The sequence below is a fragment of the Sciurus carolinensis genome, chromosome 17 (genome assembly GCF_902686445.1).
Source record: "Sciurus carolinensis chromosome 17, mSciCar1.2, whole genome shotgun sequence".
Lineage (NCBI taxonomy): Eukaryota > Metazoa > Chordata > Mammalia > Rodentia > Sciuridae > Sciurus > Sciurus carolinensis.
Genome location: NC_062229.1, coordinates 65,836,988 through 65,850,642, shown reverse-complemented (window position 1 = coordinate 65,850,642; position 13,655 = coordinate 65,836,988). Strand labels below are relative to the sequence as shown.

At 44.4% G+C, this 13,655-nt stretch overlaps 1 non-coding gene and 1 pseudogene across 1 annotated transcript; one reads left to right on the top strand and one right to left on the bottom strand.

Annotated features, from left to right (window-relative positions):
• Positions 1-1,548: 1,548 nt before the first annotated feature.
• Positions 1,549-13,655, top strand: part of LOC124968289 (coiled-coil domain-containing protein 14-like) — a 31,046-nt pseudogene continuing 18,939 nt past the window's right edge.
• Positions 11,780-11,853, bottom strand: Trnav-cac (transfer RNA valine (anticodon CAC)). Its single transcript has one exon. It is a non-coding gene; the product is annotated as a tRNA-Val (tRNA).

Sequence of the window (13,655 nt, the reverse complement as noted above, 5' to 3'; positions counted from 1 at the left end):
GGTGCCTCTTTCCTCCCTCAGTTGGGTGGGAGGGAACAACAGACTCCTTCCTCTTCTCTCTTCTCTTGATATTTCTCTCCTCTCACCTCTCCTCTTCCATGCCGACTGGAAAAAACCTAACACTAGGTACTCCAGGACCTCCGGCTCTTGCCCTGGCAGGGAAAATCTCCGGTGATGACCTAACTTTTCCCTTGCCACTGACTCTATCAAGTCCCGTGAATGGTTTTGCTTGCTGGGGACACGTGAACGAGTTGCCCATTCACTTCCCTGGGTCCGGAGAGCTCTCTCTCTCTCTCTCACACCCTCCCCTCCTCTGCCTCTCATCTTCCTCAGTTCCTCTCCTCTGTAAACAATGGGGGCCTCTTCTTCCCTCCCAAATGACTCCCCCTTAAAATGCCTACTCTCCAACTTGACTCGTCTCTCACTCATTCCAGATATTAAACCTAAAACCCTCATTGAATTCTGCACCCAAGATTGGCCTTCGTACCTGTTAGACAATCTTAGTCAGTGGCCTCCCGAAGGCTCCCTTGACCCCCAAATTCTCCGGGATCTTTTCAATTACTGCCAGCACTCAAAAAAGTGGAAGGAGATCCCCTATGTTGAAGCCTTTACCCTCCTCAGTTCTCACCCCATTCTCTGTTCTTCCTGCAGCCCTCATCAGGTTACCCTCGCCTGCAAGCCCTCCCCTACGGGTGAACCTGCCACCTCCTCTTTTGATCCCACGGATGAACCAACCCCCTACCCTCACCCACCTCCCTCTGTCCCTTCCTCTCCTTCACCATCCTCTCCTGAGTCCTCTTCATCATCACCCTCCCCTGCCCCTAACTCCTTCAGCCCTCCAGCCACTAGGTCACACTCCCAAACCACCCATTCCCATGTCCTGGCACCCCTTTGAGAGGTCACTGGACCCAAAGGGGTTATTCCAGTTCATGTTCCATTTTCCAGACTGATCTCACCCAGCTTGAGAAGAGATTGGGCTCTTTCATGACTGATCCCACTATGTGTATTCAGGAATTCCAATGGGTCCTCCAGGCTTCCAGTCTCACCCACCATGACATCTACATGCTTCTGGCCAATACCCTTCTTCCTGAAGAACGTAGACAGGTATGGGAATTAGTCCAAGTCCATGCAGATGACACCCAATATGTTAACCCTAACCATCCCACTGGCCCCCATGCGGTTCCTGAACAGGATCCAGACTGGGATTATAGCACCACAGCCAAAGTGAAGCTGAGAAATCAGTTTGCTGCCTGCATAGTTGCTGGCCTTAAGAAGGCCACCTGTAAGGCAGTTAATTTCCAAAAAATCCAGGAAACAATGCAGAAAAAAGATGAAACCCCTTCTGCATTTTTAGATCATCTCACTAAGGCTCTGCAACAATATACCAACTTAGATCCCGAGACCCCGATGGTAGACACATCCTTATGAATTATTTTCTATCTCAAAGTTACCCTGATATTAAGGCTAAATTTAAAAAACTTGAACAAGGGCCTGCAACATCTCAGACCGAAATTCTGGCTATGGCTTTCAAGGTCTTCCATAATCGTGATGAGGAAGCTGAATGCTGCAAATACCAGAGATATGAAAAGGCAGAGCATAGTAAGTTTCAGATGCTCGCTCAGGTCCTTCAAGGGAACCCCTAAACACGGCGCCAACATCATCCACAAGGTAAAAATCCTCCAGGTGCCTGCTTCAAATGTGGAAAAGAGGGTCACTGGGCAAGAGCATGTCCCACCCCAAGGACCCCTATTATCCCTTGCCCTAAATGCCAACAAATGGGTCACTGGGGATCAGACTGTCCCACCTCCCAAAGGGGAGCTGCGGCCAGGAACCCTAATGCTGACCTCCTGGGCCTGGCACACAACGATTGACGGGGCTTTGGGTCCTCCTCCCCGGCCATCACTGTTTACAGGCAGGAACCCAGGGTGGAAATTCATGTTAATGGGCACTGTATTAACTTCCTCTTAGTTACTGGAGCCACATTTTCGGTCTTGAGGGGGTTTGGGGGACCCACAATACCATTGTCCTCTCCTATTGTCGGGGTAGGAGGGAAATCTATACTTCCACTGAAGACCCCTCCCTTTACATGTACCATAGAAAATTTCCCATTCTCACATTCCTTCCTTGTCATGCCCCAGTGTGCAGTGCCACTTCTTGGTAGGGATATCCTCTCAATCCTCAAAACCACCATCTCAATACAGCCACCATCTTCCCCCACTCTACACTTCCTAATGGCCCTCCTGACAGAAGATTCCACAATTCCCTTTTGCTCTGACTGGGCCGGGCCACTAGAGGGCCTTCCACACACCCACTTTCCTGTCCCAACCCACCTTGTCAATCCTATCATATGGGACACCCAAAGCCCCTCCACGGTCCATTGCCCTCCTGTCCACATTTGCCTTAAAGATCCCAACCAATTTCCTAGTCAATCCAAGTATCCCTTGTCCACCACTGCCCTGCTTGGCCTCCAGCCTGTCATACATGATCTTATAACTAAAAAATACCTTCAGCCTACCCATTCTCCCTACAACACCCCCATATTAGTGGTTAAGAAACATAATGGTACCTACTGGTTGATACAAGACCTTCGCCTCATTAATTCCTCTGTTGTTCCTCTCCATCCCCTGGTCCCTAACCCGTACACTCTTCTTTCCCAGATCCCGGCCACCTCTACCCATTTCTCTGTTATCAATTTAAAGGATACCTTTTTCTCTATTCCCCTTGCACCCAAATCCCAAGACATTTTTCCATTCACCTGGACTGACCCCAAAACCAGACATTCTCAACAACTCACATGGACTGTCCTTCCTCAGGGTTTTAGGGATAGTCTCTATATCTTTGGGCAGATTTTGGCAGTGGACCTGGAAGGTTTCCACTCAGCCTTTCCTGACTCCAGGCTCCTTCAGTATGTAGATGATCTCCTCCTTTGTAGCCCTTCGGCTGAAATCTCCAACGCTGACACCATCAACTTACTCAATCACCTAGCCCAAAAGGGGTATCGGGCCTCCCCCCAAAAGGTGCAAATCTCTACACCCATGATCACCTATCTTGGGTTCCTCGTTTCACACGGGAAAAAGGCTATTACCACTGACAGGAAACACCTCATTAACTCTCTCCCCACCCCAAAAACCAAGGCCAATATTTTATCTTTTTTAGGACTGGCAGGATACTTCAGGGCATGGATTCCAAATTTTTCCCTCCTAGCTAAACCATTATATGATATGGCAAAGGGCCCCCAGAATGAGCCACTACTTTCAACCACTGGACGGCCTTTTCAGATCCTCAAACAAGCGCTCCTTCGAGCTCCAGTCCTTCACTTGTGTAATTTATCCAAACCATTTCTCTTCTATGTTCATGAAAAGGGAGGCCAAGGGTTGGGGGTCTTGGGACAAGAGTATGGCCCCACTTTTGCTCCAGTAGCCTATCTTTCTTAACAGCTAGATCCCACCATTAGAGGGTGAAGCTATTTCCTCTGGCCCTTCTCTGCCTGCGGACTCTGCCAAAGAAACCCTCACTCCTTTCCCCTTTTGAAATTATGGTATGGCCACCCTCTTCTTCCCCCTGGCATCTCACCAAAAGCCTGGCCCCTTCCCAAGAACTATGCCCTACCCCTTCTTTTCCACCTCCGAACTGAATTATGAAAGCACCAAGACTGTCTTCTCCCTGACCCCGACCTCTCTCAGAATCCCCTCCCTCTAACACCTGGTCAGTTTGTGTACTATTGTCCCCTGGGAGAAAGAGATCCCCTCAAACCAAAATGGGAGGGCCCAACTTCGGCGATCTTGTGTACTCTGACAGCTGCCAAGCTGGCCCTCCCTAACAATCAGCTTACTCCATAGATTAATATTTCTAGGCTAAAGCCATTCTCTAGTTCCCTGGATCCTGAAGAAACTCACCTGGAGTCTTCAGCGACACCTTCCTGCGGACCTCAAACAAAATACTCTTGCTTTACCTCTCCTCATAATACCTTAAAGCTTTATTTTTCCCATGTCTCCCTTCTTGAGCCAGTTCCTGAGCATGATCCATGTTAGTCCAGCCCTAATCCCTATCCTCCTACCCCTTCTCCTTTGTTCCTCTTAATAACCTCCACACCTTTTGTGTGGAGATTTAAGGTGAGGCAAACATACACAGAAAAGAACACCAAGACCACCTCTCTGGCAGCAATAGCCAACTGTCCCCTGTTTCTCCCCTCCACTCCCCACTGCAGGCGTCCTTCTCCTCACCTTCCTGCCCTCTCTCGCCTCATCCCATCTCCCTCCTGGGTCTCTCCCCATCTGCATTTCTGCATCCCAATGGACCACATACTAACACCAGCCAGTAACAACTTCTCTGGGTTTCTGTTTTCCTGTCTGTAGAAATGGGAATCATCAAAGTAGTTCTAAGAGAATCCGAAGGCTGGCGTTGGGTTTCAGTGAGTTTGCAGGTGTAAAGTGCTGACCATACCATCATTAGGGTTCCTCCTTAGGAGGATGCCTCCCTGCCCAGGCTGGTGGTCTCAGCAAGTCACCCAGGATGTTCCTTACGAGTGGAGTCAGCCTCAGCTCTTTCTTTCCATTCCTGTGTCCTCAAAAGGCATTCTGGCTCTTACCTTTTCTAGTTCACAGTGTGCTCCTACCCCTTGCTACTGAATCTGTGCCATCCTTCCCAGTTTGAGGAAACCAAGACCTGGAGAGCTGCGGTCACTCAAGAGGAGCATGGGTTTCCTGTTTGGTGCTCTGGGCTGGGCTGGCCCTCACAGGCAAAGCCCAGTCTCTCAGGGTGGTCTACTGACACTGGCTAGGAGCCACTTCCCTACTGGCAGGGTGGGTCAGTAGGCAGGTCCTTGAGCAAGACAGTTTGTCCGCTTTTCAAGAAGCCCTAGTGCCACCTCGTGGTCCCAGGGAGAAATGCACACAGGGAAGTCTAGGCTCTGGCTTACCAGTGGGGAGGTACTTCCTCCAGGTCCAGGGGCTGCCTGCCTACCAAAGCTTTATCTGCAAAGCACAACCTGGCTGAGCTACTCTGCTGAAAAGTGGAAATGGGTTTTGAGGCTGCTTTGCCTTGCACCTGATTCATACAAGAATCCTCCTTTAACGCCAGACCCTGTGCTCTGCAACAAGGGAGCAAAGAGGTGGTGGTGTGTGGCAGAGGAGTATCTGCCCTGCTTTGGCTCCAAGGGATACCCTGGAACTGGAGAGACAGAAGTAGCCCAGAGGAACGCTGTGGGAGGCCAGTTGACCTGTGTGCTAGGATCTGAACTCACACAGCTGAGTCAAGTCACCCATGATAGGTCACATGTTCCATGGTTTGCCCCAGCTGTCAGAAATTCTGTATCTCAGCCAAGTGTTTCCCACCAGGGCTCTAAATTGACTGCTATTTAAATGCACAGCTGTATGCAAGGCCCAAGCCTTACCCTGTGTAAGAACCTGAGACTGGCGTGGTGTCTGAGAGAGAAATGTATTAAATCAACTTAAGGAATGAGAAAAATACAATGTCTGTGACTCTAAGTAAACAAAGCAAAACTAACAAAAGCAGAAATTCATTACTTAGAAAACAAAAGTGGGTTTGCTCTTTGAAAAAGATAAGTGAAACAGAACTCTCTGTGGTAAAAAACCGATTAATGATACCACTGTTTTTCGGTGACGAGTTCTGTTTCCTCAGATGTTGAAGTATTATGTTAGAGAAGCACACCAAGGCAAGCGTATATTAAGCAGATCTTATTTAAAAGTAGTAGTACAGACTTCTCCCAGGAGGGAGAAGGGGGCCATGGCTGATGTTCTAGAATCCCAAGAAGCGAGCACACACTACATCTTTTATAGATTAGGGTCTCTTTTGTTCTGTTCTCTCCCCGCTTATCTCTCTCCTTCCTGCCTATGTGACTAGGCAGCTCTCCACACCAAAGGGGAATTGGCAGATGGAAAGAGGAGAACAAACCTTGCAGGTGACTCTTATACTCATCACTACTTCTTATCTAGACTTTTGAAGGGTTTCTGGTTGATGAACTGTACCAACTCACGACCGTTCCATACAGACCGTTCCACATAAAATCTCACCTTATGTGTAAGATGCAATAGTTGTAATTATTGTGAATCTACATTTAATCTTGATTATTATTTTAATGCAAATACACATGCAGTATTACCACTAGCAATGGTGTAAGATAATGCAATCCATCCACATTTATCTGAAACAGAGACATTAATATGACATTGAAGAAGCAGCTTAACTATTTCTGTTGATTTATGTTCCACAGAAAATATGAGCACTGTTCTAAAAAAACAAATAACCCAATCAATCAGTGGGCAAAGGAATTGAACAGGCACTTCACAGAAGAAGGAATACAAATGGTTAACAAATGCATGAAAAAAATGGTTAACATCTCTAGCAATGAGAGAAATGCAAATTAAAACTACACTGAGATCCCATCTCACTCCAGTCAGAATGGCAATTATCAAGACTACAAATAACAATAAGTATTGGCAAGATGTGGGGAAATAGGCACACTCATATATTGCTGGTGGGAATGCAAATTGGAGCAACCATTATGGAAAGCTGTATGGAGATTCCTCAGAAAATTTAGAATGCAACCACCACTTGACCCAGTTATCCCACTCCTCGGCATATATCCCAAAGAATTAAAATCAGCATACTAAGACATGGCTACGTCAATGTTTATAGCAGCTCCATTCACAAGAGCTAAGCTACGGAACCAACCTAGGTGCCTTTCAATAGATAAATGGATACAGAAAATGTGGTATATATACACAATGGAAATATTACTCAGCCACAAAGAAGAATGAAATTATGGCATTTGCTGGCAAATGGATGGAGCTGGAGATTATCATGCTAAGTGAAATAAGCCAGCCCAAAAAAGCAAAGGCAGAATGTTCTCTCTATGTGGATGCTGACTCACAATAAGATGTGGGGAGGGAAGAATAGAAGTTCACTGGACTAGACAAAGGATAATGAAGGGAAAGGAGGGGATGGGAATAGAAAGACAGTGGAATGAATGGATGTCATTTTCCTATGTTCATCTATGAACACACAACCAGTGAAACTCCACACCATGTCCAACCACAAGAATGGAATCCTAATTGGAATGGGTTGCACTCCATGTATATATGATATGTTAAAATATATCCTACTGTCATTTGTATGTAAAAACATTAAATAAAAACATCTAAATTGAACAATGACCCCTAGAAGCAAAATTTAATAAACATTACCACTTTCTCTCTCAGCAATCCTACTGCCAGAACTAGAGAGGACTTACAGAGGATGGGCTCATTTATCCTCCTGTATATTCTCAGCCTCTGATTGGAGAAATGAAAACTGAAATATAAAACACATTTCCCAGCATCCTTGGCAGTGAGGTGTGATCACGACTGTGTTTTGGCCAAGGAGATGAGGGTGGAAGCCACTGAGCCTCGAGCTCCTTGGTTCCTCCTCCTCCTCTAGGCCTCGGCAGCTGTCTTGAGAAGAACAGCAGAATGGGAAACAAGAAGGGTCCTGAGGTGTGATGGCAGGGTCAAGCAGTCACAACAGCCCAGACAGCATGCCTGAGCTATTATTTTATTTCCCAAGTGAAAGAAAAATCTCACTGTTTAGGGTGGTTTTATTTTCCCTAATAGAAGTTAAACATTCATTGGATTTCCTTTGTTCTCCTTTTTGTTCTTAGTTCCCAGGCTCCAGAAAAATGTAATCCAAGAGGACCAGCCACCAATATTACTAATTCCTCAGATCTCTGGGGCAGGGTTAGAGACGCACAGGAAACCTGTCCAGCACCTAATCTGACCCCTTGAGGCAGAGTTAACACTGATTCCTGCTCAGGATTCTCAGCCTCCCTGGAATATTCAAGAGAGTCTCTTTTCTCTAGATGCCAGCACCCAAGTCCAAAATCTCTGAGCTCACTTGACTTTCCTGACTACTGTACCTAGTACAAGCAAACTCTGATCAGAGTCTCAGCTCCTGCATTGATTTACCATGAGTGAGACCTCAGAAACCATGAGTGGCAAATAAACTTCTCCTTCTCTGAAACTGTTCTTATCAGGTCTTTTGGTCACAGTGAAAATAAAGCTGACACCAATGTACTGCCAATTTTATAAATGGCCTCTGACCCTGAGACGTGGCTTGGATCCCTGAACCTTGACTTCCCCCTAGTCATCCAAGGATTCAAAGATCATCTAGGGAGAGAGATGGGCTCTGCTCTCATTATATCTCCTATTAGGAGAGGCTTGTGTTTGTCTCCTTTTGGAGTCTCCCTGGACTGGGCAGCAGATCTGGATCCACTGCTTCCAGCTGCTTCTCCCTCTTGGTATTTGTTGAATGGTGGAGGTGAGTATGGAACAGGGGTGCTGAATTCAGGCTGGAGAGGAAGGAGTTTGGAATAGGAGAATGTGGTCTAAGGACATAGACTCTAATTAAGAAAATTTTAGGTGCACAAACTCAGTGACTTCCAGATGTGATGCAGTACACAGGATGCCCGTGTAATTGATGAGTAGACACCAGTCTCTAACTGGTTCAGCAAAATGCACACGTACCTTGTGAAGCTTAAGAGGAAAAGCACCACCTTCCAGAAAGTTTGGGCAGACTTTTGCTGGGCCATCTTGAGAAACTAGAGCTTCAAGCACATTCTGGGAAATTCTGGGTCAGCACAAAGTGAGTGGGAAGGAACAGAGAGCCCGTGATCCAGAACATGTCTCCTGCTTTCCACCTGAGTACCTGGGGAACTATCTGCTCACCCTAGTCCATGCTACCTTGCTACCCCCAGCTGTGCAGGGACCCTCCCTGGGTTTCCCCAGCTGAAGGTAGATTCCTACGGCCTCTTCTATAATTCCTCCGGTCCACATCTTTCTTCTGCACCACCCTGGAGGAGAACAGCTAAAACTGGGGGCTCACAAGGGGAAACAGGTGTCCACTTTAGCCCTAGATACCTCCCACGTGGGAGGGAGGAGGGGAAACTAGGGGCAGAGTGCTACTTTCAAGGCCTGAGGTACCAAGTCTCCTGGGAAGCCTTGAACTGGTATTTTCTGAGCTGGACAAGTAAGTCCCCAGGGCACGCTGGAGACCCCCTAGGCACAGTTGCTAATTTTAGAGGTGCTAGGGACCAGCACCACCTGAGCTCTGTGTCACCTTAGAAGTACCTACACTAAGGGTACCCCAGGTGCAAGGATCAGGCAGCATATCCCAGGATCCCAAGCTCAACTCAGGGATGAGATGATGTCCCCAGAGAAGAGGCTCTTCTGAGAGCAGTAGGGACTGCTGGAATCTCTCCCTGATGTGTTCTTTCTCCCTGCCTCCTGACCCCATCGTACAGGAAGTCACTTTCCACAGAAGTGGCAGCAGGAGGCCATGGACTGGGTACAAAGAGGGAGAGGGAAGAGGGTGCAGCCACAGCCCAGGCAACTGCAGGAAGCTCATGCCCTTCATGAGGCTGAGCTTGGAAACCATGAAGCTCTTCTCTGAGGCCAACGAGTCTTGGCTTCCACCTGTGCTGATAATCTGCCTCCACAGCCTCCCTGGCTGGGAGCAGCTTAGGGTCTGCTGGCTAAGGCTAACTTGGCCTCTTCCCTCCCCACATTCCATCCCTTCCACAGCTACTCTGCTACCTCCCAGGAGGGGAGCTGAGTGGATACAACAGACACCAGATGGCAAAGCCAAAAATTTACTCTCTGACCTTATAGACAGTTTTGCCAACTCCTGCTCTAGTGAAGTAGGACCATAGTAATACTCTATACTAAGAGTGACATTTGATATGCCAGTTAAACTAGTGTACTTAGTTCCTTGACATCAAACACCTTTGTGCTCAGGTAAAATGCTTCCTTTACTCTTGGTACTTTTCACAATGATAAACAAAGACAGCCGAGGTCGTCATCATTGTACTGGGGAGGGGAATTCACCTGCTGTCTTCTCTCCTCTCAGAAGTAACCAGTGCAACTGGAATTTGGCACCCAACTGGTAGTATCTATGAAAGCTGCTGATACCAAGATGGAATTGTTCTTGTCAGTTCTGGAACTGGGAAGTTATGCTTGATTGCTGGCCCAAGTTCTTTCTAAGGGTCTCCAAATTATTTATTCTCATTCTGCTGCCATGATTTGTGACCCTCCCCTGCTTTGCACACCTCGCTGGTATGAAAAATTTCTGCAACAATGTTTATCACTTTTTTTAAAGATTACAATTCAGTAAAAGATATTCTGGACACACTTACCCAGTAACCACACCTCCAGTAACCACTTGATAGGAACTCCTGTGGCAGGGGCCTAGACCATGAACTCTGCATCAAAGTAGCCTGTTCTCTCTCTGTGTGGTCAACTTTACTTTCAAGATTAAACATTTTTTCTTCATTGCCTGAGGTTCTGCCTTCCAAGTGGTCCGGTCTGTTGGTGATGCTTTCCATTGACTTCTTAATTTGGTTTACTAATTCCTTCATTTCAAGGATTTCTGCTTGGTTTCTTTTCAGAATCTATCTCTTTATTGAAGTGATTTTTACCTCTTAATTTTATTTCTGATTCCACTCTTTACATCATCCTTTACCTCACAGATCAGTTTAGGTACATTCTAAAGTTTTTCTCTGACGTTTCTTCTACTGTGGTGCCATTGGATTCTATTGTTGGTGCATCTTGGTTGGTTTGGGGTGATTTGTGCCCTTGTGTTTTCATGCTGTGTGTGTGTGTGTTTACCCATCTAGCAGTGTGGAGTTGAGGCAGTACAAGGTTTTTTTGTTTGTTTGTTTGTTTTGGTTTGGTTTTTTTTTTTTTTTTTTTTTTTTGAGGTGCCTAGGGATTGAACATAGGACCTTGTGCTTGGGAGGTAAGTACTCTACCAACTGAGCTATCTCCCCAGCCTGGCAGTACAGTTTCTACCTTGTAGACATATAGTGTGCCCGAAGGTTTCCTGTACCTCACCTTTAAGGGGGAGACAAATAATGACAGCAACCAATGCAAATAATATACAGCCTTAAGCCAAATAGCCCCTATTATGATGTCTACAGTTTTGTTGGAACAAATCAGACATTATTACCTTATGTGCATATATGATTCCACAACTGGTGTATACAGGGTACACTAGGAAAATGACAAGTTGCACTAAATTTATGTATGATGTCAAAATGCATTCTATGGTTATGTATAACTAAAATTTAAAAATTAAAAAAAAATAGCAAAGAAAGATGTGTGTTGGGATAGGAGGATCTCATGAAAAGAGAAGGGAAATCAGTGGAGGAAAGGAATCAGGGGAGGAGGGAAGGGCAAGGAGAAATACTTGGGAATGATATTGACCAAATTATAGAGTTATAGTGTGTGCATATATGAATACATAATAATAAGTCCTACATTATGTACAATGATAATGCACCAATAAAGAATCTGGAAAAAAGAAAAGCAGCCTATTCTCTAGAGTAGCAGTTTCTCCCTTGGCCTTTCAAATTGTTCCTTGCCTCAACTTCCTTGAAAAAGATCAGGGTTTACTTCAGCATTAGGACTTTTATGGCAATGCTTCCATTACCAAGTAAGTAGTTCAAACTACAAACTCTGCCAAATATCACTGTGCCACAAAATGGAAGGTTCACCCTCCAAGAATAATTCATCTGAATTTTGGTTTTGAGACATTTGATCATGACTGTGTTTCTGATCAGGGGAAGACTTATTAAAAGGCAACCCTCCACCTTCCTTTCATCTTCCAAGGGCTGGTTGTTTATGGTGCTTGCCATTTGGATATATCCCATAATTTTAGAATCCTTAGAATCACTGGGGTTTAAATTCCGTTTTTTTTTTTTTTTTTTTTTTTTTTTTTTTTTTTTTTTTTGGAGTGCTGGGGATTGAACCCAGGACCTTTTGCTTGTGAGGCAAGCACTCTACCAACTAAGCTATATCCCCAGCCCTCTTTGATTTTTTTTGAGAGATGTACATAGAACTTTTATTACAGCATACTATTAGACTTCTTCTTAGTCTTTTTCTGTAACTAATTTATAAATTAAATTTTATTGTGAAGTATTTTACCATTTGGGAAAGAAAAGTCATATACATAATGGGTTCAGTGCTCTCCATGGGATCCTGGAACAGAGCTCCCTCAGGTAAGAGGCAGCTACTGCAAGTGTTGTGTGCTCATGGGAAACTGTACTGGGGGAGGTTTCTTCCAAGCAGTGGGAATGCTTACAAAATTTTTAAACTAACCTGACTGTACTATGGAAATTTGCTACCTGTTTGCTTCTCATATATGATTTCCATCTCTTTTGTCTTCAAAAAACAAAGAAAACACTTTTTTTGTTGAGGTATAATTGACACACACACACACAAATCACATGAAGTATACAATTCAATGTGTTGACACATTAGCCCATGAAAGTACCACTGCAATCAAGATAATAAAATTGGCCTACTGCCCCCAACATTTCATTATCCAACTGTTGGATTTTTTTTCCACCCTATTAATTTCCTAGAATTTTACCTTAAATATAATCTTAGGGTATGTGTCTATTTTTTTCTCTTCTTTTACCCAGTATACAAATTTTGAGGTGCATCCATGCTGTACAGAATATTCACTCACTTTATCATTTTGCAGTGATTCATTGCATGGGTGCAGTGCAAGCCATCCATCCACCTCTGGATGGCCATCAGCTTGTGTAAAAGGTCAAGTTGATGCAAATAAAGCTGCTGTGAACATCTGTGCACATGTCTAATAAAGACAAGAGCTTTTGTTTCTCTTCTGTAAATACCTAGAAGTAATCAAACAGCAGGTGTATGTTTAACTTTTTAAAACCTATCAGAATGTTTCCAAAGTGGCCGAGCTATTTTGATTTTTTTGCCAGCTGTGTATGAGGGTACCAGTTTTTCATATCCTCACCAATTCTTCGTATGGGTCATTCTTCATTCTTTTATTTTCTTAAAAATTTTTATTGGTTCTTTATAGTGACATATGACCGTAGAATTTTTTATGATAGAATTGCACATGGAATATATCTTTTTTTTTTTTTTTTGGTGGCAGACATCATCTTTGCTTTTTGTAGACTTCATTTCATTGACTTTGGCTGGTAAGCAGGCAAATTATGGCAAAGAATGAGCAGACCACCGTGCAGGCAGAGGTGCATTTTTGTAGTGGCAAAGTTCAAAAACTTGCTTTAAAGATGTTAGATTCACTGAGACACTAATCTCAGTGAACCTGACAGAGTAGTAGAAATCTATTTAAATTGTAAATTCAGATTTAGTTCAACCAAGAATTCAACAGATATATAAATGCTGTAGGTAAAGCAACAATATCACAGAATAACATATAGGCATTAGAGAAATTGGGCAGGTATAATTTCCCGTTTGGCAGTCAACCTGTCACATTCACAATTTCTTGAATAACTAAAGGTTTAGAGTACTTACCATTAAAGAATCCTGAATTTTATCAAATGCTCTGTCCACATCTATTGAGATGACTGTATGGTCTTTACTCCTTTTAGTATGTAGATGTGCTACATAGCATCAAAAGATTGACATGTATTCAAACATCATTGCATCAGAGGGATAAACTCTACATGATTATTTGAATGATCCTGTTAATATGCAGTTAAACATTGTTAGTAATGTTTAAAAATTTTTACCAGTTTTGTTTTAATATTGGATTCCTATCATCTTTTTCTCCTCCTCCTGCTCCTCTTTTTCCTCTCTTTTTTGTACTGTCTTAGTTTGACTTTT